General features: G+C 44.4%; 2 long non-coding RNA genes across 2 annotated transcripts in view; both read right to left on the bottom strand.

Annotated features, from left to right (window-relative positions):
* The window catches only part of LOC115598324, a 50,345-nt gene that overhangs the window by 20,615 nt on the left and 5,467 nt on the right, over nucleotides 1-24,263 (bottom strand). The gene's annotated exons all lie outside the window — the stretch shown is intronic.
* LOC115598323 lies at nucleotides 6,623-15,861 on the bottom strand. Its single transcript, XR_003987570.1, has 3 exons — nucleotides 15,578-15,861; nucleotides 6,986-7,114; nucleotides 6,623-6,769 (listed from the first exon to the last, which is right to left on the bottom strand). It is a non-coding gene; the product is annotated as an uncharacterized LOC115598323 (long non-coding RNA).

Below are 24,263 nucleotides of genomic sequence, written 5' to 3'. Positions count from 1 at the left end.
CCACACTGGTAGTATCGTGAGCTAATACTTTATTTTACCACTATGGAGATAGGCCCTCTCTGAGTGAGGTTATAAACTTGATTTTATCTTTGAGTAGACCAAATAGTGACCATTCATTAACTTAAACAAGCCACAGCGATTTTCTGTAAGCCCTGGGATATCAGGGAAAGATTAGGGAAGTTCAGCAGGGAGAGGTTTATCTCAGGCAAAGCAGAGAATGACCTTGCACCTCCCAAAATTACTTTCCAATTTCTCCCAGGTGTGATAGACCCCAATTCTGATATTAAACCGAAAAGTGCATTTTCATGAACCATTAAATAAAAGATGTGCTTCCTTCTAGGGAGATCTGCTTTTTAATACCAGTTGAAACAATCTTTGTGATGAGTCTGAGTTCTGATGCTGAAAATCTCGGTGTACTGAGGTCTTTTTAGATTGCTGAAGGGCCCTGAAGGCCTCGTGTCCTTGCGGTGTCACTGGGTTTTAAGCCCTTTCTCTGAAGGCTTCATCAGCCACTCCCACTGTAAAACTGATGACACAATATAGTCACATCACATGAAGTAAAAGTCAAATGTTCAGTGTTTCAGAAACGTTTTCTGGGTGCTGTACTTACTGAACACATATCTTTGACTCTACAGTTTCTTAAACAAGCCAGGTTTTCGTTTTGTTGTGCTTGCGTTCCATAAATACATGTAAATTGAGATATAATCGTTATTTTTAATCTATCTTTAAAATGTTTCTGAGGAGCTTCAGTAATATCCAACAGATCTGGCTCCTCTCTTTTGGAAATAAGAAGCCTCAGCTTGAGTAAGAAACACAATCTGAACACTGTCTTCTCTAAACAGCCCCCAGAAGCCCTGCATTTCCAGCTCTAAAGGGAATTTGCATGTGTTTCAGCATCAAAGGTCGGTACGACCCTATCACCTAGGGACTGTCATGTTATCTAAGCGCCCGCATATCAGGAGCACGATAACATTGTGTGGTTCACAGCTGCTGCAGAAACGACATATTTTCTGAATTAACCTTGGCGCAGATTTATATAAACTACCTCTGATAACATCTGCCCAGGACCCTGCTTTGAAACTCCGCAGAGCTCCCGGGCTGGCTGCTGCAGCCGGGGGCAGAATCAAAGCCACCTCAAAGCCCCTCGCTCCCTGGAGCAGCCCCGCTCGGGTTCGTGATGCTCACCCCAAGAAACGGTGGAAAAAAAAAAAAAAAAAAAGGGTTTAGCGGCCAAGGTAGAACAATGAAGATGTCAAGCGGCGTCTTGGGAGCCAGCCGTTGTGTCTTGTCACGCTTGGACATGAACGAAAGGGGGGTGGGGTGGGGAAGGGAAGAAAAAAAAAAAATGTCTTTATTACCCAGAATGGTAACCTTGAAGTGCACTGGCTGCTTGATCCTATAACTTTCCCATTAGAAGAAGGCGCCCGCAATCCTAATGAGGCACAATAAGTAGATTATGAGCCTCCTTTTGTTTTGCTAAAGAGCAGCTTTTGCCGCAGGGACTGTCACAAAGGTGTGCGGGGCCCTGGATGGAGCCCGGGGCCGCCCTGACCCACCCGGCCGGCTGCGGGCACGGCCGGGAGAAGAAAGGCTCCGGGGGAAGGAGGGGGGGATGGGGGGGCTGCCGGGGCTGCCTAAATTAGACTCATCAGGAGAAAGGCTCTGCCCATTGTATCGGGGCTATAAAGCTGTCAGAGAGGAGCTCCGTTTCAATACTCCCTCATTCCTAGCCTGGCGCTTCCTTCGCTCTCGGCGGAGAGCTAAGCCCCGGGATCTTTTGTTTGCATGAGAAACCACTGGCATCTTACATTTATAAGGACTTTTTAAGTCTCTGCTATGAAAAATAACTTTGTCTCGAAAATGAAGGGGATTTTGTTGTTGTGTTCCTTTCCATTGAATGAAAAAAAAAAAAAAAAAAAAAGGTGAACTTGTGAGCACCTCTGAGAAGCTATTTATACAGACATCAGTGGTCGTTTAAGATGCAAAGGGGAGCACAGGTTTTTACCAGGACGTAATCTTTCCACCTTGCATATTCATTTCGGTGCCTAGAGGACGAGACTGCTCCAGGGGAAGAAACCAGGGATGGATTCCTGCCTCTTCGAAGGGGCTGGATCTGGTGGAAAAATAAGAAGGAATGGCAAAGGGAACACTGGCACCGATTGCCCAGAGAAATTACGGATGCTCCATCCCTGGAAGTGTTCAAGGCCAGGTTGGATGGGGCTTGGAGCAACCTGGTCTAGTGGGAGGTGTTCCTGCCCATGACAGCAAGGTTGGAACTAGATGACTTTAAGATCCCAACCCAAACCATCCTATGAATCTATGATTAAATGGGCCTGCCACCCCCAAAATGGGTCTCTTAATAATTCTCCTGTTACTATTCCTGCCCTGAATGGGTATGAAGAAGGTATCTGGAGTCACCAAACCAACTTGCAGGCTGAGATGCAGTGTGTAGAATTGCATTCCTGATTTCTGTTGGTTTTAATTAGGCCACTCAGCCTTTGAGGACTGAGGTTATGGAGTTACAGGTCAAATGAGGACCCTGTAGTTTAGCTGTTGATGTGAAAGGAGAAAGGATGCACAGCCAAGCAGGAAGTTTCATCACAGCCTGCTCAGATGTTAGTTGGCTGCTTGTCATCGCTCTGGTTGAACTGGAGATACATGGAGAAGAGTTTCTCCTATTCTACTTTGGCCTCTCCATGGTGAATCTGGCAGCAAACAGAGAAAACATAAATCTTGGAAAAGCAAGTAAAAGTAGCTGGGGTTTTGTATCACTGGGAAGCTCTGCTTTGTGTTGCAAACATGTTCCTGGTGCACCTTCAAGGGAGCAAGGTTGCCCTGGTCTCTGGACTTACCTACCCACAAGGACAGCTTTGCACATCTGTGCAAATCCTTGTTTAACCAACAAAGCACTTGAGTGTCTGGACACAAAGCTTGTGAAAGGATTCTCTCAAAGTAGAAGGAAAATTTTATGCATACAGTTATTTTGATGGATTGGGAATTATTTGCTGGGGAGTTTCCCTGCCATTCTGTGGCCCAGAATGGCATCTGAAATACTGTTTTCCTGTGAAGTTAGTAGGTTCTGAGTTTTGTAATCCTCTGGAATCAGTGCAAATGTTTACAACAAACTAGGAAAGCAAGAGGAAAAGGAGGCTATTCAGTTTGTCACTACACGCTCCTTCTTGAGTGTGATTGCTATTTACTATTTTAATGCTGGTATTAACCCATCACAGATTGACATCCCTCTATGTGAACCACCATATCAGGGAGACAGGCACTGGAAAGCTAGTCCCTTTCTCACAACAGCTGGTCCAAGCCAAACACGAAGCCACATAGCCAAGTGTGGCACCCCCAAGACCAGACTTCTTCCTGTCTAGCCATTTTTTCACAACACAGGAGAGAAGACTGAGTTGTATGGTCACATCAGTCAATGGCTGGGATCATCTCAGTCAGCTGAAAATGTGAACATTATAGTGTAAAGAACTGATTATAGTTATACTAAAAATTATGCACACAGAGAAGGATTTTAGTATTTTGGATCTATGTTATATATGGAAAAAACCAAAACAACCCTTTCATACCTGACCCAAGCAGCTAGTAATGTTTTTCACTGAAACATCTTACAGGTGTGCTGCTGGGACCAACCAGTCCTACATTCATTTGGTTTGGACCAGTCTTGATTTGAACCAAAGCTGTCATGCCTGAGGAAGCCCTTCTGGACACATCTGTTCCTTAGACTGTATCAATGAAGCTCAGAGGATTTTTCCTAAATATTTTCTCTGATCTCCTAAATCTCTGATTGGTTTTACTTCTTTCCCCCCCATCACAGCTGGCTCCTTTCTTCAGGCTGCTAAAGGGCTCTGGGAGCTGCCTCCTCCCAGTGCTTGGATGAGGACACTGCCCACAGTCATGGCAAAGCCTCTGCATCTTGGCAAGCACCCCTCAGAGATCATAGTATACATGACAGTATTTTTTAAACCTCTCTTTCCATTGGATAAAAAAAAAAATGCAGCCTGGTTTCTGAGAAAACAGGGGAGACCTCTGCGATGCTGGGCTGCAGGATGGATCGGAGAAGGGTCCCCAAAACCATCAGCATGAGCAAAGGTTCCTGTGCTACCGCACTCTCAGGCTTGTACATCCTTTGCAAACCACTCCTGAGAGCCCACTCTGGGCCCTCTGAGGACAGCAGCTCTTGTTGGGGACTTGCAACTTGCAGATGTTGCAGCATCGTCATCTTCCAGCATCACAAATGAAGCCCCAGGCTGCAAGACCACACCCTGGATTTCTCCATTTTCCTCCCATCTTGGGATGTGTTTAGATAAAATATATTGTTGAAAATAAACCTTGCTTTACAGCCTTTTTTACTCTTGGCAATGGGTGGGCCATTGGAAAAGAGACTGTTAGAAAACAAATCTGAATCTGTATTGTTGGCCAAGGCATAAAAAGGTTGTCCAAAATTAAGCATAAAACTTGTTGACAAGCAGAGCACAGTATCAGATTCAGTGGCAACAGGAGCAGGCAAAAAATATGAAAACCTCCAAGCACTCTGAATGCAGCTCTTATGAACTAGACCCTTTCCAGAGATGTACGTTTATTTCTTTTCCATTTTTAAGGGCTTATTTTTATTATTTTTAGCAGCAATCCTGTTTGTTGGGTTTTTTCCCTTTTTCTTTTTTTCCCTGATATTTTTCTGTAAATAATTGGTTCCTTTGTGGCAGCATTTCCACATTGGCAGTGGCGTGGAGTGGTTTCTTGGAGGTGGCAAGAAAAAAGGGAGTGATTTGTTTCAATGGGTTATTGTTGAGTGAATGCAAATATCTGCAGCCACTGGAGCAAATAGGAGCAGGGATTAGGCCCAGGAAGCTGGCTGAGTGGCATAGGCCATCTGTCCCGGGCCTGAGAAAAGCAGAATCTTGTTTGCAGTGTATGTTAATTAGTTAGCTGATTGGCTCAGCTGTCACCTTTGCAGAGTGAAAGCACACGGGCACAATTAAATTCATGTCCATATATGTTTATCAAAGAACAAGTTTTTGGACAGCCTCGGTTTTTAGGTGCGATTTTGTCTTCTTAGGGACCTAAAGCATTCTTTGCTATTATGTCCAAAAATGGAGGGGAGGAAAAAGGGAAGAAAGAAACAAGAAAGAAGGAGAAAGAAAATACCTTAATTAAGACATGATCTGGATTGTTTGCTGAAGCGTCCCCGGTCACATTCTTTAATGCACTTGAAATTACCCATTTGCATCAATAGGCGTTTGCTGAATTTATTTCCATTCAAATGTACTCCCTTGATGTTTCTACAGAAGGTGGTAGGTTTGGAAATACATGTATGGCAAGTTTGGGCTCCCAGGGTGCCCCCATTCAAACACAATGTCAATATCCTATACTTAAAAGGGACCCGTTAGTTAAAGTAAAACACTCCCTGGTTTGGGGTGGGTTCTGTTTTTGTTTTCATTACACTGACATCTCCAAGGCAGCATCCCCAGTAACTTTTCCTTGGGAAGAAGTTGTCTGCTTGCAAGCCCTTGGGAATTATTTCCCATGGTGTCATTTCAATTATTTTTGATTTATTTGTTTACTGTCTTCCAGTCCCTGTCAGTGCACAATGGGTCACATCTTCCCCTCTGTGGGCACACAGAGCCCTCCTTGCGGGGTCTGGGGATGTGGCAGAGTGGGCCATGACCCCCAGGATCTGCCCTTGGTGCACTTCAGGGGTTTGGGCAGAGAGGGCAGGGGCGAGGGATCCTCCCTGGTCACAGACATTGGCATTGACCTTCACACAGAGGCAAGAAAGAGCTGCAGAGGCTCCCAATCCCGGGCTGGAGGAGCAGCAGGGGAGCAATGCAGCAATGGAGGGTTTGGTTTTTTTCCTTACTGACCTCAGAAGAGAAACCTGTCACCCAGCCCACTTGGCTCCAGAAAGCCCTGGGGAGAGGAGCCACCTCAAAACCTTCCAGCCTAGCACCATCAGGCTCTGTTCTGAGAGAAACTCATCTTGTCCTCCCCAGCTTCTAGCAGGGTCTAGCCATGGCTCCCCAGGCTACAAAACCACCCAACAGACATCTTGTCTTGTCCTGGGGAAATATTACACCCCTTGCCTGCCTGCAGGGACTCCCCAGAAGCCAAGTTGATTCACACAGCCCAGAGGGAAAATAAAATGTCAGGAATTGCCTTTTGTTGCAAAGAATAAGAGCAAATGCATTCAAAGATCCAGTCACCACAAGAGGAGATAGTTATGTCCAAAAACCACAGCTTCTCCTTTGAGCCATGTAAAAGGAAGACTCATTGCTGAGAGATTCCTTTCCTTCCTTCCTTCCTTCCTTCCTTCCTTCCTTCCTTCCTTCCTTCCTTCCTTCCTTCCTTCCTTCCTTCCTTCCTTCCCTCCCTCATTCCCTCATTCCCTCCTCCCTTCCTCCCTCATTCCCTCCTTCATTCCTTTTCCTCCTTTCTCCTTTTTTTCAACCTGGGCCACAGATCTCCAGCCACCAGGAGCCTCTCTGTCCCACTGAAAGGTGAAAACTGGGTTGGGTGAAACCCCACTCAGTTGGAGATGCTGAATCCCACCAGGAGAGACAGCACATCAATGTCAGTGTGCTGGGTGAGATGGGCTGCCTTGGAAATATGTTCAGCCCCTGGCAGAGTAAATGAAACACACACTCACATGTAGCCATATTGCTCTTTGATGTGATTCATGGGTCCTGGCCAGCTCTGATATTTCCTAGCATTTCTCATTGGCATCACACACTTACAGTGTGTGTAACTGTGTGTCTTCTTCCTTTTTAAGACAAAAAGCACTAAATCAGCTATTATTTATAGAGGATCAGCAGATGGCCAGCAAGCTGCGAAAAAAAAATTATTTGTCAGGATTATTAATCTCAAAGGGGATTAAGCAAAACCCCTTGCCAATTGATGCAATTCATTTCTGGAATGGGATTTTATCTCTGCAAAATTATCCCAGGACTTCAAGTGCACAGAGGGTGCAAGGAGCTACCTGGATGCAATGGTAACAGCATCTAAGTTCTTCTGGGGCATCCTCACAGCTTCCCTGGGAGGCACAGTGCTGCTGTCCTCACAAAACAGAGGTAGAAGGGTTGGGCTGCCCAAGCCTGTGCTGCTGAACCTGCAGCAAGGAGGGGAACAGAAGATGGATCAGAATTTATCTTCAGCATGAGATGGGAGACAGAGGATGAACGCAGCTCTTTCCATGCACCCTACATCAGGTGCTCATGGCTAGAGCAGTACTGCTGACTCTACAATAGTTAATTCATTGGTTTTCTAGAGATCAGTGATGCCACAGGTCCTTGCAGGGGCTTCAGGGAAGCTTGGAAGAAGCCCCAGGGTGAGCATGAAAAGAAAAGTTGATGAGGATCAGAAAGGCAGAGACAACCTGTGACTGCTGGGGAAGGATGGGAGACCTGGAGGAGGGAGCAGATGTGTTCCCAGCATGGTCACAGAAATGGCATAACTACTCCAAGACTGAAGCTACCCCTTTTTCATTTGACCATTCTGCAAAATGTGTTGAGAGATTCATGTCACGGCACTGCAGTGTTTTCTATCATGCCCTAGCTTACCTATAACTAGTTTTATTCCCACTACTGAAGACATAGGGTCTGACTAAACAGGGCTTAAAAATGCACAGAACGTAGCAGCAAGGCTTGCCAAAAGTATCAGCAAAGAATGCCAACTGCATTAAGACAGGTAAAAGCCGTGTATGAGCATCAGCCCATCAGAGCAACCCCTGGGAGCTTCCCCTCAGGAACAGCAGGTGCAAAAGTTTAACTTGTCCCTCAATGGGAGGCTTTAGGATGCATTAGCTGAAATGGTTTTAAAATACACTTTTCCTTCTAATTTAAACCAGCTCACTACATCAAATTGCTTTGCAGCCATGGTTTTTTACAGGCATAGGGCCTAAGATGCTGTTTTATGAAGGGACTTAATTCACAGCAGAGCAGAGTGAGGAATCCATTTGGCTGTCAGAGGTGGGGGAGGACCAAGGAGATCTGCCAGGGAAATGCCTTGTGCCCACTGCCTGGTCCTTCTTTGCAGTAACTTCCTTTCCTAGGAGGAAGAGTAAGTGAATGTATAAATCCAGTCCTCCATAGTCATTACTCTTAATTACACTATTATTTGACTCTGGACTACCACAAAATTATCCTGATTTGCCACTGCCTTACACAGACATTTATACCAGCACAAATTGAGTGCTAAGTGAGTGTAAATCAATACCAACCCCTGAGCAGACATTTCTGGCATGGCAGCCTTTTACATCATTCAATTTCTGCAGCAGTAAAGGATACCATGTACAACACTGGAAAATCAGCTCCTCTCTCCCTAATTTTACCTGTGAGACCCCTAACATGGGAAACAACCCTCGTTTGCCAGACCAATCCCAGCACTAAACCTTACATACCCATACACAGTTTTCCTTGCAAATCCTTGCTACTTCACTTCTTTAATCCTCAACCTCCCATTTCCATCAGAAAGTAATAGCTCTGCATCTCCCAGGTCATTTGTCTCCCACAGGGGCTGGCACAGTGCTCTGTGATTCATTTAAGAGCTCTCTCACAACAGCCGGAGTTTTCCTCTGAAAAAATAAATAAACCTCCTCTCCCCACCCCTTGGACAAAAACCCTCCCGAAAACCCAGCAAGAATCAAAGCTGAACCATCCCAGAAAGTTTATTGCTTAAAAAGGACGGGGAAGTTGTTTTAGAAGACAACTGCCAGAGGTACTGCGAGAAGGTTGATATCCAAAGCTGTCATAATATTTGATCCTCAGAAAATAGGAACGTCCATCCCTTGGGTAAACTGGGATAATATTAACCAGGGAGAGGGAAAGAAAACACTTGTTGTCTTTTGGAAGAAGGACTCGGAGCCACAGCAGCACTCCTTGGCCCAGCGCACAGGCAATGCAGAGATCAAAAGCTGAGCATTGAGTGCTTCCAGTCAGGAGCCTTTCATCTGCAGCTCTGCAAGTGCTTAGAGATGAAAAGTCCTAGAGTTTCACTGGGAGTGACGAAAAACATTCCTTAGGACCTCGCTTGAAAGCATGGCTGTCTGCAGGATGGGTTTATATTTGGATTTTGTGCTCTTTTTTCTCTCTCCCCCTCCCTGGACTTAAATTGTACACATTGGGCCAAAGGCAGAGGCTGAGGGCTCCTGTCTGCAGCAGTGGGATGCAGTCCCAGCCCCTTCAAATAGATTTGTGCAGGGTAGGGTGGTTTTATTTCCCCTCCAGGAAGAGGGACTCAGATTGAATCTTCTCCTCCTGTTGCAGATCTACAGAGACGCATGACCAGAAAGCAGCAGGTATGCAACTATTCAGTGACTTTTTGAAAATGATGGCTCTGTTCTCAGAAATCAGGATCATTCAGCATATGCTTCACAAACTGGGAAAAAAAAAAAAAAAAAAAAAAGGCAGTGGAGGGATAAGTTCATGGGATAATTTATTCACGATGAATAATTCAACTAACAGAAGTGACTACTCCAAAGATCAGGTCAAAAGTTGAGTGCTTGAATAAATGAATTGCCCTTTCACAAATATAAAAAGCTGAAATCTCAATATTTATCATTTTCAGACACACAAATATTCCAGAACAACATTTTCTAATGAAGTGGGGAGAAGTGTTAATAATAAATTCTATTGATAACAGGAGTTAGAAAAGCAAATAATAAGGGACAGGAACATGTTTATATATGAAAAGTGACTTTTCAAACAAACTGTCAACAGTGGGCTGCATTATAAGACTATTAGCAAATGGAACTCTGTAAATAACTTGTCTGCTCCAGCAACTACAGAACCTACTGCCTGTAAATAAGCATTACCTTGGAGCACAAACCAAGCTGTCACAAGCTCATAGGCACACAGTGAAAACGCGGGCAGAGAGGTTCAAGAACCACAGCTGAGACCAGACGTGCAGCCAATCAAGGAGAAAAATGGGAACCATCAGAGACCTCTCCCACTGTTGCACCCTTAAAGGAATCCCACCCACTCCCTGGTTGGGTGTGAGATGAGGTTTGCAGTCACTGCCACCCAAGGACTCAAACGCACAACCTGGGGGCTGTTCTTGCCCAGCCATGTGGGTTCCCCCCACACAATGACCAGCGACACTTGCCCCTAACCCAACCAGCATTGCCACCACTTGCTTGTCACCAGGACCAGCCATATCTAGGCTGCTTCTGTCTGCTGCAAATGCTTGTGAAGGGCTCAGCTGTAACAAGCCTGCCCCATGCTGCCTCTCTGCAGTAAGATGCCCACAGAGGCTCACTGTGTTTTCTTGCAAAGACATTGTCCACAGGTCCTCCAGGACTGAATCCCACAGAGGTCTGGATGGTTACTGCTGTCCCTAGATGCTGTCATAACATGAGTGGGTGCTGAGGCCCTCTGGAGGGGCTGTCCTTGTGCTGTTTTATCACTGGCCTCCTTGATCTTTTCCAGTAATTATGTCCATATAGGGGTAGAAACCTATCTGGGTTCATCAACCCATTTCACCCTAGCTACTGCTGGTCAGGCTTGCTCATGGCTGATCTAAGCCATGGCAGAAATCCATCAGTCTTGGGCAGTCCTCTGCCACCTTGCTGGCAGAAGTAACTGATCTTCAGCCAAACCAAGAATTTGGTTCTGTGCACTTTGGACTCATCAAAATTAAGGTGTAAATCCTGCAGGGTGGCTTAATCCAGTCTAGAAGTCATGCCTTGAAATCATGTTTGGAAAGATGAAGATGCTGGGACAAGAGTAAAATTCAATTTTTTCCTTTTGCTGTGCACAGCTGGAGTGAACTGCAGTGATCTTTGCTCTCAACAAAGATCAGCCTCTGGCAGAGGGGTCACAGGAAAAATTATTTGAGGCACCAAAAGCCCCACAGAGGGGAAAGAGATGAGAAACAGAAGCAAAGCCAGCTAGGGAAGCGGAGGTGCCACTGTCCTTTTACAGTGGGGGTGCAAGCTAAAAACCTCCAAAATACTGCTCATCTTTGACATCCTTCACCTGCTTTGAAGAGCAAACATTTCATCCAACCAGTCCTGAAAACCAGCATGGTGTCACTTAACTACAAAGAACTGCAAAAACCCCACCCAGATGACTCGGCAATGCAGTCAGTGTTTACAGCCTGGAGCAGGACACAGAAGTGGCCCTGCTGTGATGAGGAACCTGAGAAGAGCAGTGTGATGAGCATCATTTTGCTCTGCCACAAAGCTTTACATGCTGTGAGGAACCACAAGCCACATGGCAACTTGGTGGCCAAGGTAGGACTCTCACTTCACTGCTTCAGAGTGCTGCAACGCCAGCACAGTCTCTGTGTCAGGCCACAGATGCAGCCTGCAAGAAAGTTGGCTGGACTAGATTAAAAAAAAAATTATTTTCTTTCTGGAGAAAAAAAAAAAAGAAAGAAAAAAAAAAAAGAAAAGGCTGTTTCAGCTTGGCAAGGGGAACAACAAACACATGTGTATGAGAGCTGACAGCCTTAATTTGTGGTTATATTTCTACAGCTTCATCTCAACAAGGATTCTGGACACAGGGGAGGCAAATAGTGCTCCTACCCTATAAAAGAGGTATGGGGGGAAGAATGTGGTACAGTAATTATAGAAATGGTCTGGAGTCAGAAGGGCTCCTCTATGAGCAATTAAAAGGAAAATTAACCATAAGAAAAGTTTTCTTTCAGTTTTATAGCTAAACCCACAAATAGAAGAAATACTGTACAGTCAAACTCCAGCAAACAAGCGTGCTGGATTTTAATGAGCAAAATGAAGGGCTTGTTTTATGGGATATGTAATATAATAGTCCCATGGCAAGGGAGCTGATTTCTCCACTGCTCTGCACTCCATGCAGTTATCCCAAGTGGTGCAAAGTGAGTGTAAAATGCTACTGAAAGTGAGTTTCTTCCTTGTAACCTCCTGTAGTCATATCCTACACCTCTTGCACATGTGTGTGCACCACTGCACTGAGGGCAAATCAGCAGATTACAGAAAAAGGAGTAGAACTGTGGTTGGGAAAGGAAGGGAAGAGAGGAAAAAGGTTCAGGGCTCACTCCCTTGCCACAAACTTCCTGCATGATCCTGCTTCAGTCACTTCATCTCAACAGAAGGTGGGATGGGAGGGTTCTGGCTGAGGTCCAGAGGCCCAAACTCCTGGTGAAGGTGGTGTGCAGGAGGCTGGCAGATCATGAAGCACCCATGGCCATGGCTGGGCCATGCATCTTCCCACTTGCTGCCCCTTAAAATGCCTATGGGGAGCCCTAAATCTGCTCTCAGGGATGGAATAACTTTCCCTGGCTTCATGGTCATGTTGTGTGCCTACAGCCATCACAGCACTCAAAAACCCCTAACACATGGGTGCACTAGAGTTTGTAGCCGAACTACACTGTCATTGTGGTAAAAGATACCATTGTCTATGAACACAGAGAATAAAAGTGGAAAACTGGCAACAACCTGGAGATAGCATCAACATTTTTTTTTTTTTTTTTTTTACTAACAATGAGTATACCAGAAATCAAAGAATTTGGAAGATGAAATTCCTTGCAGATTCAGGGGGATCTGAGCTAATATTTTCAGCCAGAGGGGGCAAAAAAGAAAGAAAGAAAGAGAAAAGAGTGGGAGGAGAATTCTGAAAAAAATTTCGAAACACATTGTTTCAACATCTTCTAAACAAAATGGGTTGGGTTTTTTCTGACATACCAAAATGTTTCATTTCAATATTTTCACATTGGTGTCTCAAAACAGCCTTTTTGTTTAACAAATGAATATAAATTTTAAAAAAAACAAGGTTAAATAAAAAGGTTAATAAATACAAAAAAATGGGGGTTTGGACTGAACAAATTCTTTGGGTTTGACCCTGTAAGAATTTTTTTTTTCTCCAGTTTGCTATGAAAGAAACACATAATTTGTTTTGGTTTGACCTAGAGCAATTTATTTATCATTCTTGGAACCTGTAACACCATTGTTTACCTAGATAAACTCATCAGCTCCCTGGGACCCTTTTCCTAGGGGAATTAGGAAGATAAAGGGAGAAAACCCATGTTGAGTTGGCTGTGAGCAGGGTTGCTGTGGGGTTTGGGCTTGTTGATCCCAGCTGGGGTGGTACCCACAGCACCCTCAGAACATGAACCACATGAGGAGAGAGGTGAGATCTCTTTTTAGACCAAATGAAAAGATCTAATAAAAGAGATTAACTGCTCCCAGACTTACCTTGCCTGGAGGATGAGGTACAGTCACTGCTCTGTCCCAAAGGGCACTGGAGCATCCTAACCCATTGATTTTAGGGTCTTTGGAAAGAAAATCAGGAGGGGCAGAATTCATGGCTTGTCCTCTACTTGAGAGAACAGTGAGTAAAAGCTGTCCCTGTCCCTGACCCTACCCACAAGAGATGACAGGCAGGCACAGGGACAACGTGGAGACCCCAGAAATGGGACTGGCCCTAAGTTTTCTTCCTCTCTGTGCCATGCCAGAGGCAGCTTCACACATGCTATTCTTTTCAGTTGCGTAATGCTGAGCTGTAAGACCTCATCAGCTGCTACTCATTACACAGGCACAGCCCTTCTTGAATAGAAACCATAGCAGAAAATAGATCTCAGGATGTAAAAAACTTGACATCTTGAATTCATAAACCAAGCGACAGCATTCTTGTTTAGAGTCTGAGGGTGGCCTGTTCTGAACTCGCCTTTTTTTCATACCAGATGAGTCTAACCTCAGAGCCAGGATGACTCCAGCAAGTATCATTACCCTAAAGCAAAGAGCATGAGTCAAGTCTAGCAGTGCTGGAGTTGCTGCTACAAAGTGCCCAAGCAGGGGACAGCGAGTCTGATCCTGAAATCCTTCCAGACCTATCCACCTTCCTTCAATACCAACAACAGCAGCAGTTCTGGACTGCAATCAGATTGCTTTGCTCACGTGGGATTTCCTAACTGGGGGAGTGCATCAGAAAACCCAGGGCACTAGAAAGAGGCAGAAAAATAAATGAAGTTCCCTCCTCTACCTACCCTACTGCTGCACCAGTTCCATTTCCACAGCTCTGCAAGAAGGAAGGACTTCTCCCACGACAGGTTCTGCTCTCTGTTAAGACCAGGCTAAAGGAAGGCATGGTCTGAAGTGTCTTCACCCAAAGAGCAGGTCTAGAGACATAAGATCTTATGAAGCTTCTTTATCTCTTGGTGAGGCTGGGACACTGAAGTTGCACCTCCCTTGCCACTCTGCTTGAACTCAGATAAAGGAAAGAAATCACTTATCTGTAGGTAGGTAGATGCCCAGCAGCAGCTGTCAGAGCATCCTTGGTGTGCAGAAAGAAAATCTTCAGAAATCAACACCCATCTCCTCCCTCACCAGAGCTGTGTGAAGGAGAGGGCCAAGAGTGACAATTTTCATTAAGTAGAGGAGGGATGAGGGAAAGGACTTGATTACTTTTCAAGGCCTTTTACAGTCCTATTTTTTACCATTTTATAAACCTGTTTCAGGAAGATGTGGGTTTGGGTAGATAGAATGTTTATGCCAGATCTCCTGTATGAGCCCAGGCAGTCCAGCTAACCTCATCTTTGTAAAACCAGGAAAATGCATATTGACAGACCCACTAATGGCAATGAAATACTGAGACAATGGTGCTGGGGACACTGAAGCATCTGGCTGGCCAGCAGGTATGGACTATTTTCAGGAGTAATCTGAGATGACATTAATGTGTTTCAAACACACCTCATCACTGCTTCTAACCTGCCCATAGCCAGGCTTCATCAGTGCATCCTCTGAAGCAGCAAGGTCTCCTTCAGCTCCTGTAATCTCTCTGCACAGTGCCAGCATCACCCTTTCACAGCCTCTTCTCAGGGTGGCTGGCAGTGTGAAACCCTTCCTCACTCAGTGGGAGAGAAGAAATCAAATATACAAGATAAAAAAACACCCCATGCAGCAGCCTGGCTTAACCTGGCACCAGGTTCTGCCTATTTATTTGTTGTCAGCTCTTTTTACTTGTTCCATCTTTCCTCGCACATTTCAAATCTGCATCCAATTCAAGTATTGCATCCATTTATTTTCTTAATACTTTTATTCCCCTGAACCATGTTTTTTGGTGGGTAGCCATCATTGCAAGCACAGTGCTGAAATAAGGCACTTATTTGCTGCAGCTCCAGGGATTTTAACCGGATATCTGCCTTTGTTTAAATTAAGTAAATCAGGATGTTTCCTAAACACCATAAGGGCAGAAGTTTAGACTTCTACTGAATCAACTTTTTGAGCTAAAGCCAGCACTGTTTCAGTTAAGGACATTGCCTGGATGTATCCAAGGAGTCTGAAAATCCCTTTCACCAGGTCCCAGGAGCTCTGGCGCTCACCCTGTTGGGGACACCAGGCCTGCCCCCTTTGGAGGGGATGCCTCCCCCTATACAGTGACTACTTGAAAACAAACTTGTAGTCACTAAAAATTCTGTGACATGCACTTTTTGACACAAGACTATACTTTACATACTTAGTGACATGCTCACCCATATTCCCTGAAGAAAACAAAGCTCCATCTGTGATGGGGCACAGCTTAGGATACTGCTACAGACAGAACTTATGGGCTGATGGATGTTGTGTTCCTCATTACCTTTTCCTACAGAAGTGTCTTACCTTCAGTTTTGATTAGGTGAGGAGTTTCTAAAATGCTCAGAGCTGGACATGAGAGTGAACTGGAAGTAAAAGAGAGATTTAATTTCCATTTCTTAGACTGCTACCTTTGGGAAGCCCAGAAGCTGAACATACAGCTTCCTTCATAAGCAAAGACAAGTGGCATAAACACCAGTCTTCCAAGCAGACCCATGGATTTTGGAGACTGGAGAGTCCCACAGGCCTCTAAAGGATCTTTTCATCCTGGCGCTTTTTTTGTTTTTTCTGAACCAGCAGCATACTGCAGTGGCCCAGCTGCAGTCCACAGCCACCCAAATCATACAATCATAGAATGGTTGGGATTGGAAGGGACCCTAAAGACCATTTAATTTCAACTCCCCTGCATGGGCAGGGACACAAACTGGAAAGCTCCACCTAAGCCAGGGGAAACTGGTTGCTGCAAGTATCGATTGCTGGAAGAAGGGTGAGGGTGAACAATTCCTATTAGAAAGCTGTAAAAGTGTTGGAAATGCTGACAAAAGATAAATGTGCAAGAAACCATGGTGGTTCCCAGCACTAAGATACTTGGAATCTGCAGGAGCTTTGCTGTCCTTCAGCCACAGACACAGACAAACAGAAACTGCTGATTAAATTAATCATGAATTACCTTAATTAAACAACTGAGAAAAAGCTTTGTCATCAAATATCCCCCTTCCTTTTGTGAAGGGGGGGGATACGTTGCACGAAGGGGGGGATACGATACACATTTGCAACACAGGGTTTGGAGAAGAAGGATCTCTGAAGGTCAGATTTAGATTGCTTGAACTGAGTCCTGTTTGAGGCTTTCAGGTGTTTAACTCAATTGTCTCCATGGGAGAGAGATTCACCTTCAAACCATTACCTCCTCCAGCTTCTTTCCCTCAAGTCAGCCAGTCTATTTAAAGAAAGGGATGCTTCTTTGTATGGATGACGATAGTAAAATACGACCAGCAGTACTGGCTGTGGCATATCTACAGAGGTCATTGGCTTTGAAGGCCTTGTTAAACACTTTTTATTTGTCTCGACTAATGTCCTTGTGGTGATTCACATCACTGAAACAAATGTGCATCAGTTGTGTTTTATGTCAAGGTCCAGAGTGTGCAGTTAAATACCTTCACATAGGCACTCATGTAAAAAAAAAAAAAAATTCTTCCCCTGTACTCAGCACTGGTGAGGCCACAGCTTGAGTCCTGTGTCCAGTTCTGGGCTCCTCAGCTCAGGAAGGAGATTGAGGTCCTGGAGCGGGTCCAAAGGAGGGCAACTGGGCTGGTGAAGGGACTCCAGCACAGATCCTATGAGGAGAGGCTGAGGGAGCTGGGGCTGTTCAGCCTGGAGAAAAGGAGGCTCAGAGGAGACCTCATCACTCCCTACAACTCCCTGAGAGGAGGCTGGAGCCAGGGGGGAGTTGGTCTCTTTTCCCAGGCAACTATCAGCAAGACAAGAGGGCAGGGTCTCAAGTTGTGCCAGGGGAGGTTTAAGATGGAGATTAGAAAGAATTTCTTTATGGAGAGTGTGATCAGGCATTGGAATGAGCTGCCCAGGGAAGTAGTGGATTCTCCATCCCTGGAGATATTTAAAAAGAGACTGGATGTGGCACTCAGTGCCATGGGCTGGTAACTGCAGCGGTAGTGGATCAAGGGTTGGACTTGATGATCTCTGAGGTTCCTTCCAACCCAGCCAATTCTATGATTCTATGATTCTATCAGTGAAACAAATGTGCATCATTTGTGTTTTATGTCAAGGTCCAGAGTGTGCAGTTAAATACCTTCTCATAGGCACTCATGTCAGAGGTTTTCCTTCACTTCTTCTCCTCATCAATGCCCAGGATTTCAACAGGAGACAAAAGCATACAGAGATACAACACAGGCCTCACCAGCAGTACCCTACATCACTTAGATTTTACTAGCAGTGCAGGTTTTTACATGAAAGCTGTACTGACACATACTGACACATAAGCAGAGCTCAAAATGTTGTCCAGGTCAGCAAAAAAAGGTTAAATAATTAGCTCTAAAAAAGCAAACCTAACGAGAAGCCGGGTAATGCCTAACTCAATGTGATATTAGAAAGCAAAGGAATCTAAGTGAGGCAATTTACATATCTTGGCAGAAATGTGCAGCTCGGTAGGAATGTCTGGAAGGAAATCACATCTGCAGTCAGCACAGCGGTGTTAACAAAGATTTGAGCCTCAAAAATCTACAGCTTAAAGGCCCATCACTCAGGCTTCAGTTCATACATTATTCTCATGTTAACAAATGAGTAGAAAGCAAGAAAAACCCTTCTGAAGGTCCAGAAAGCCAGCCAAATTACTTTGGATGCAAAGCCCCTGGGAATAATGATGTATCTGATTAAGTGAATTTATTGCAGATAGTGCAGAACTTGACCAAAGGCCCCTCTACATGAAGATAAACTCCAGATAGACCTTCAGGCAGCTTTAACCATTGCAGTGACAGCAGCTGAACCCAGCAGCACCATTGAATACCCAGGTACTTACCCTGTTCTTTGGGTGGGTTTTGGCACTCTTTTAAACCTGTTGTTAAAAACAGATTATTTGGGTCGATTTCCTCTGTGTTACAGCCACAGCAGTGATGGCAGAGTGAACTCTCAAGAGTTCATCTGATCAGTCTCCAGCATCACCCAGTAAGGGAGAGACACTCAGCAGATACGTGCTAAGGATGAAAGCAGAGCATCTGCCACCAGACAATTGGAAGAAAACACAGAAGGGGATGGCTATAAGCCACTCATCAAAGAAAGCTGGGAGGGCATATTTATGGGGTTTAGGCAACCCAAGGGACATGAAAAGAGCAGCTCAAGCTAGACAGGGATGACCAAGAAGTTGCCTTAAGCACCTGATGGTGAGGGAAGCATCCAAATTCAGATTCTTCAGCGTCTTGTAAGTGGGTAAGCAGAAGCGCTGAAGACAAAAGGAAATAATTCATTTTTCATCATTTTCATCATTTTTCACTACTGACTAAAACAAAGTGACTTATGCTCATCTGGGTAAACACAAAGTCAACCCAAACCATCCTGCTTTTTGCAGAGATGACCACTAGCTGCTCCCTTGCCACTAGCATCATGCTGGGAGGGTCTGAAACCCCCAAGGACATGTCTGCATGGATGTAGCCACATTCCCAGCTGCTCCAGCAACCTGCCTGGTCCCTACATGTAAAGGTGGCCAGGGAGCAAATGGCTTCCCCAGCACTGCTCTGTGTGACGGCCCTTGAGCAAATGTGCTTTCAAGGGCAAAAGCCCCTATCTTTTTCTTTCACCTCTTTAATCTTATCAGCACTGCCTAAACCTGGTCGAACAGGCCATCCAAGGGACAGCAATTGCCTCAGGGGTAGACATGCAACTGGAGAGAGATTGCCAAGTATGCAGATGGTTGTTATCTGCAACAGCATTGCTGTGCAACAGGCTGAGCAGGGGCTCCCTGGCCATCTCCTGAGCAGAGCTTGGCCCAGGAACCTGGTGCTTCCCTCCTTCAGCCTTTTGAATTTGCCTTTGAGCAGAGAATCACCAAAGCCAGAAGAAATTCCACCAGGGGGATTCTGAAGGGTGGTAAATTAGCATGGTTCCTCCCCGGGCTGATCAAGTTATGGTGTAACACACCCCACCCCCCCCCCCCCCCCCATGGAGGATCCAGCCCTGTCTTTCATCCAGCTCCAGCATTAGTGACAAACATGCAGCTAGTTTTGAATGCCTTTGTCCGTCTTTCTGGAAGAATGCTGATTGTGAAATGGGAATTTGCAATGCTAACAAAATCCTGAGGAAGGGCTGTGAGAGAAAAAAATAATTGCAAGCAAACAAGACCAAACTTTCTCCTCTCTTGGAAAGCTCCTAACATCCCCAGGAAGCCACAGCAGGGAGGCAAAGACTGACAATGTCTGAACCTTTCTCTTCACTTCATGAGGGAGACCTGTGGGCAAAGGGCACCTGATGCTGCTCTGATTAATGGGTCCTGGCCACGGCTGAGGGGCCCTGGATGTGACCAAGGCAGCTGATCCTCAAAGAAGACAAAAACTCTTCAACCCCCTACAAAACACAGAGCATGACTACATCATGAAACCACTAAATGAAACAGCCTCCTCAGCTCAATGTTGATCAGAAAGGAAAGCCAGAAAACTAGAAGAAAAGGAGGGGCATGAGCAAGGAATCTAGATAGCAAATTACTATTTGTTGCCTTAGATAAATGTTGGGATGAAATCATGGCCCTAAGCTGCCATTTCCAACTAGATGAGTCAGTAGTGGTGTGGCCATGCTGTTTGCTTAGTGTAATCCATGTATTTATAGCATTTACATACACAGGTTCCCAGAGCAGGTTGGGTTCAGGGCAGCATCCAAGCAGTTTTCCTCCTGGACACGGCAGAGCAGGTACAGCCAGCTGCAGAGACAACCTCCATGGCTGGAAATGATGCTCCAGTGTTTAGGCATCCCTGGGTGAAACGCCATTTCTTTTAGGTATATCATGTGTTTTCTTTTGCTTTCAGCTGGGTAGTTCATCCTCATAAGCCACAATATCTTATTTTAAATTGCTTAGTACCAATTTGACTAATACTGATTTTTCTAATCATTCCATGAAACACTTTACTGATACAATTGAAATGGATATTAACTTAATGTTTGGCCTTATCAGGACCAATATGCCTCAGGTTTCTTAAGTACATCCAAGCCTGTTTGCAAAAGGAAAACCTATTTTGCAAAGCTGCAGTGAGGTACAAGCAAGTATAATATATTTCACACATTGTAACAGACTAAGAGAACTCAAGTTTAAAGTCAGCACGAGTCCATTTCCCTACACCAAACTCACAGATTCTCTTCTCATTTCTCTGAACACAATATTCCTCCTGCAAAATGATCCCTAACCAGCTGTTTGTCAAACTTCAGACCTTCCAGATGACAATTTCCTGAGAAGTGAACATTTATCTGCAGGTGGCTGAGTCAAGTTAAAGGTAATTTAGTGGCTGAATTCAAAATACAAAGTGAGGCATTTTGAAATGCCTCATGTATAACTCTGTATTAAAACCATAGTGCCACAATGTGCTTTAGATAGCAGTAATATTTATGACCAATGATTGTCAAAATCTGTGGTGTTTATGCCTCAATTACTGTGTTATGTCTTACAGTTCTCTGCAGTCAAAAGCAGTGTTTTAATTTTAGAATTGTCTCACAGTGTACGTTGAAAAAAATGTATGAAATCTAAGTAGCATACTTGAGTCATTTAACATGTCTCTCCATCAACCTTATCTTTCTTATCTTTGGAGAAAACTATAATTGGATAATCTTTACTTAATGTAAACTTCTAAAAGCTGGAACCCATTTCAAGATTACACAGATTAACTGTGGCTACCTGTGAGAACATGCTTGAACATTTCAATGAATTCAGTGTGGATAAAAACAAGTGTCTCCAGCATTTATGAAACTATTTTGGCAAAGAAACAACTGGAAATTTGTCACCCAGCCTTCAAGAAAAAATAACTTTTGTGTAGCATCCCTGTCTTTCTTATTACCCTATGAACCAGTCAGCTGGTTGGAAATAAATAGCTGATTTAATTTTGTGTTGGGTTGTAGACAGAGTGCTGTCTGGCTCCCAGGTTAACTTTGACACTGTCACCTGCAGAAAGAAATATATTTTCAGAGTTCAGATCACTGATTTTGGTGTACTTTTTGCACAGATATTCCTTGCTGCCTAGGTGCACAGCTGCCTGCAGAAATATCAGCCTGACAGCAAATCACCCCCCTTCCTCTGTGTAGTAAGATACAAACTATTACAAATATTTTCATATTTCTATGGCTTGAGACATCAACAGCCACAGAGAAAATATGCCTTTTTTAACCAAGTTCCTACTTGTGTTCTCAATTGAGAGAGGACCTAATATAATCCTGGCAATGCACAAACCTTTTGTCTTACTGTGGTGTACAACCAATACTACGCCTGAATTTTGGAGAAGGACCCAGATTTGCTGTCACACTTGAATGACTTGTATGAACCAGAGTGGGTACTGCAGCCATCTGATTGTTATTGCTTCCAAAGCACCAAATTTTGTACACTTTTCCTCCCAGAAAATGATGTTTGCTCTCCAGCTCCAGACTAGAGAGATTCCTAAGAGCTGCACTATTTGCATGTTGGCTCCCATGAGCCCACCATCAACAATTAAGAAGCAAATAAAAAGCAACTTCTGGGTAAACTACATTTGGCCTTTTAACAATTACTGCTATTTTTCTGATTCATTTACACTCTCTTCTCATTGCATCAAATTCAGAAACTCCTGGTTAAGAGCACTAACTTGATTTTGTCCATTAATGTTAGTTCCCAGTTACTGCTGTAGTTAACCTCCACACAGGGATAGCACTAAATAATTCAAAATACCTAAATAAGATTTAGATTCAGCTCAGAGCAAAGCTCTGTCCCCACTAACTAGCTGGTCCACAGATTCCAGACACTTTAGAGACTGAAGTAGACAGCCTGTATAAATATATAGAAAAAAATATCATATTTAGTCACCAAAGAATAAAAACATAGTAGTTTTCAATCGGTTCCACTGTAGTCTGTGGGTCCCCAGGGTGCACTGACTTCTGAATGGTCTACAAAACTTAACAAGAAAAATAACCCTATTGTCAGTAGGCTTCAATTTAACTCTATAAGGGGCTGAAGCTCTGCTGGAAAAAATGTAGATGTCTGCAAATGAAAATGATTGAAAACCATTCACTGAAAACCACTGGCTAGTCTGGCTGCATTTTTTTTTAAGGGAGACTGGAGTTATGCTGTAAAAATGCCTTCAGAAATACCTGTTTATCTCTCAGTAGTACTGCAGAGACATTGGAGTGTGATTTGCAAAGAAATTGTGAGCTTTTTGATTCAAAGGTGATGCACTAATGTGAAATACTGGTGTATGTGAAGCAGTGGGTGCAGATCCAGACCTCAGGTAAGGTGGTGGCTTGGAGAAATGAAGCTTTTAGCAACAATGGGTCTCCCACCTTGGATCACATTGAACATTTCCATGCAGTGCCCATGGGCTCAGGGGGATCCTGCTTCTCTTTACAGACCCTGAGAGATCATTTGAATGCCCTCACCACTCAGAGAGAGCAACACCACAATTTGCTAAAATGGTATCAAAATTTTCCCCCCCCTTCATCAAGGATTTCTCCATAACCAGCATAGAGAAGCAGGCACTACCAGAAGCAGCTTAAATTTTAAAAATAATATTTTAGAGGCATCTTGCTCTTTCCACTGACCACAGCAGATAATCAAGTTCCTAACTCAGGTGCTTTGCTAACTTCACTAAAGTTTTTTAGGTTTTTTAGCCTAAGTAGACATTGGTGACAAAGTGTTGCAGAGACAGGAGATGCTCTGAGGTGGGGAGCTTCCAGAGTCACAGAGTTAATGGCAAATCTGGGGGTAAACCTTGGATCTTCTCCATAAATAAAAACCTTTGACCCATCAGTGAATCTTTTACAAGGTGCTCAAGATCAGCAGCACCTGGCATCCAGCGTTTCCAAATGCTTATTAATGATTCATCTGATCCATTGACCTAAAGCAAAATAAGCTGTGAAAAGCATGGCAAAGCCATGCAGGCCTCACAGGGCTGATTTTCAACAATACATCTGTCCTCCAGCACTTTTCTGGTTGCATTTTAAATGACTCAGGGTTTCCTTTCAGAACAGATAGTGCTGACCTGTGTTAAAAGTGAATGCAAAAAAACCTGGGGCAAAATGCACCAGAGGAAGGGGACTGTCAGCGAGTGCCAAAAAAAAAATGCATGATGACCAATTTCTTCAGATAATGGAGCAATGAAGAAGATAATTTCTACCCAGAGAAGAGCTCCCAGCATTGAGTTCACTTCTCTTCTAAGGAGCCCTCAGGATTTTTGTCCAGGTTAGTCAGAAAGTGCTCTCATTTATACAAAATATCCATGTGCCCACCCCGCCTGGTGCCACCAGGATCCCCCACCCACCCCTGCCCACTGCAGCATCCCAGCTCTGTGGGTGCTGGCAAAGCTGTTTGTGCATTGCAAACTGCTCTATAACTGAGCAATCAATTTCTTCCCTCAGAAAGAGGCTGCTAGAGCATCACAGTGTTCCTGGAATGTTTGGAAATACTTGTCAAAACAAGACTCGGGTTTCACTGTTAGTTCGATTAACATTCAAACATTTCCCTTGTTGATTAAAGGCACTGGCTCCATGCAATGTCTCAAAGTCAATACCTACCTGCCTCCTATCCAGTTTCTTACGTTACTGCTGCTTTGCACACCACAAATGTTTTTCTCTTCATGATGAATGAAAAGATTTGTACCACAATTACTATGCAGAGGCCTTTCAGGGCTGGCAGAGGCCAAACCTCCCTCACCACAGGTTGCATTCTTCATGATGTTTGATCTGGACATCCAGCACGCTGCATGAGGGGAATCACATTTCTGTAAAAGCACAAGATCCCTGAGGTAGTTATCACTTTATTATGACAGAGCTGGATGTGATCCCACAAGCCAAGCTGTGGGAGTAGGTATTTGGGAAGGCAGTTCACCTTCCTGGGCTTTGGAGTGACCATGTGTACCACGGGGACAATAACACTTATCTGTCTCCCATAGAGTTATCTCTGTTTATAAGGTATCCTGAAGCCTTCAATCACTTTTCTGATGCAAAGCTGCTAGATGTGCACATCAGGTCAGGAATACATATG

The sequence above is a fragment of the Calypte anna genome, chromosome 4B, assembly GCF_003957555.1.
Source record: "Calypte anna isolate BGI_N300 chromosome 4B, bCalAnn1_v1.p, whole genome shotgun sequence".
In the NCBI taxonomy this organism is placed as follows: domain Eukaryota; kingdom Metazoa; phylum Chordata; class Aves; order Apodiformes; family Trochilidae; genus Calypte; species Calypte anna.
The sequence above is the reverse complement of the archived record's forward strand: the minus strand, read 5'-3'. Positions and strand labels throughout refer to the sequence as shown.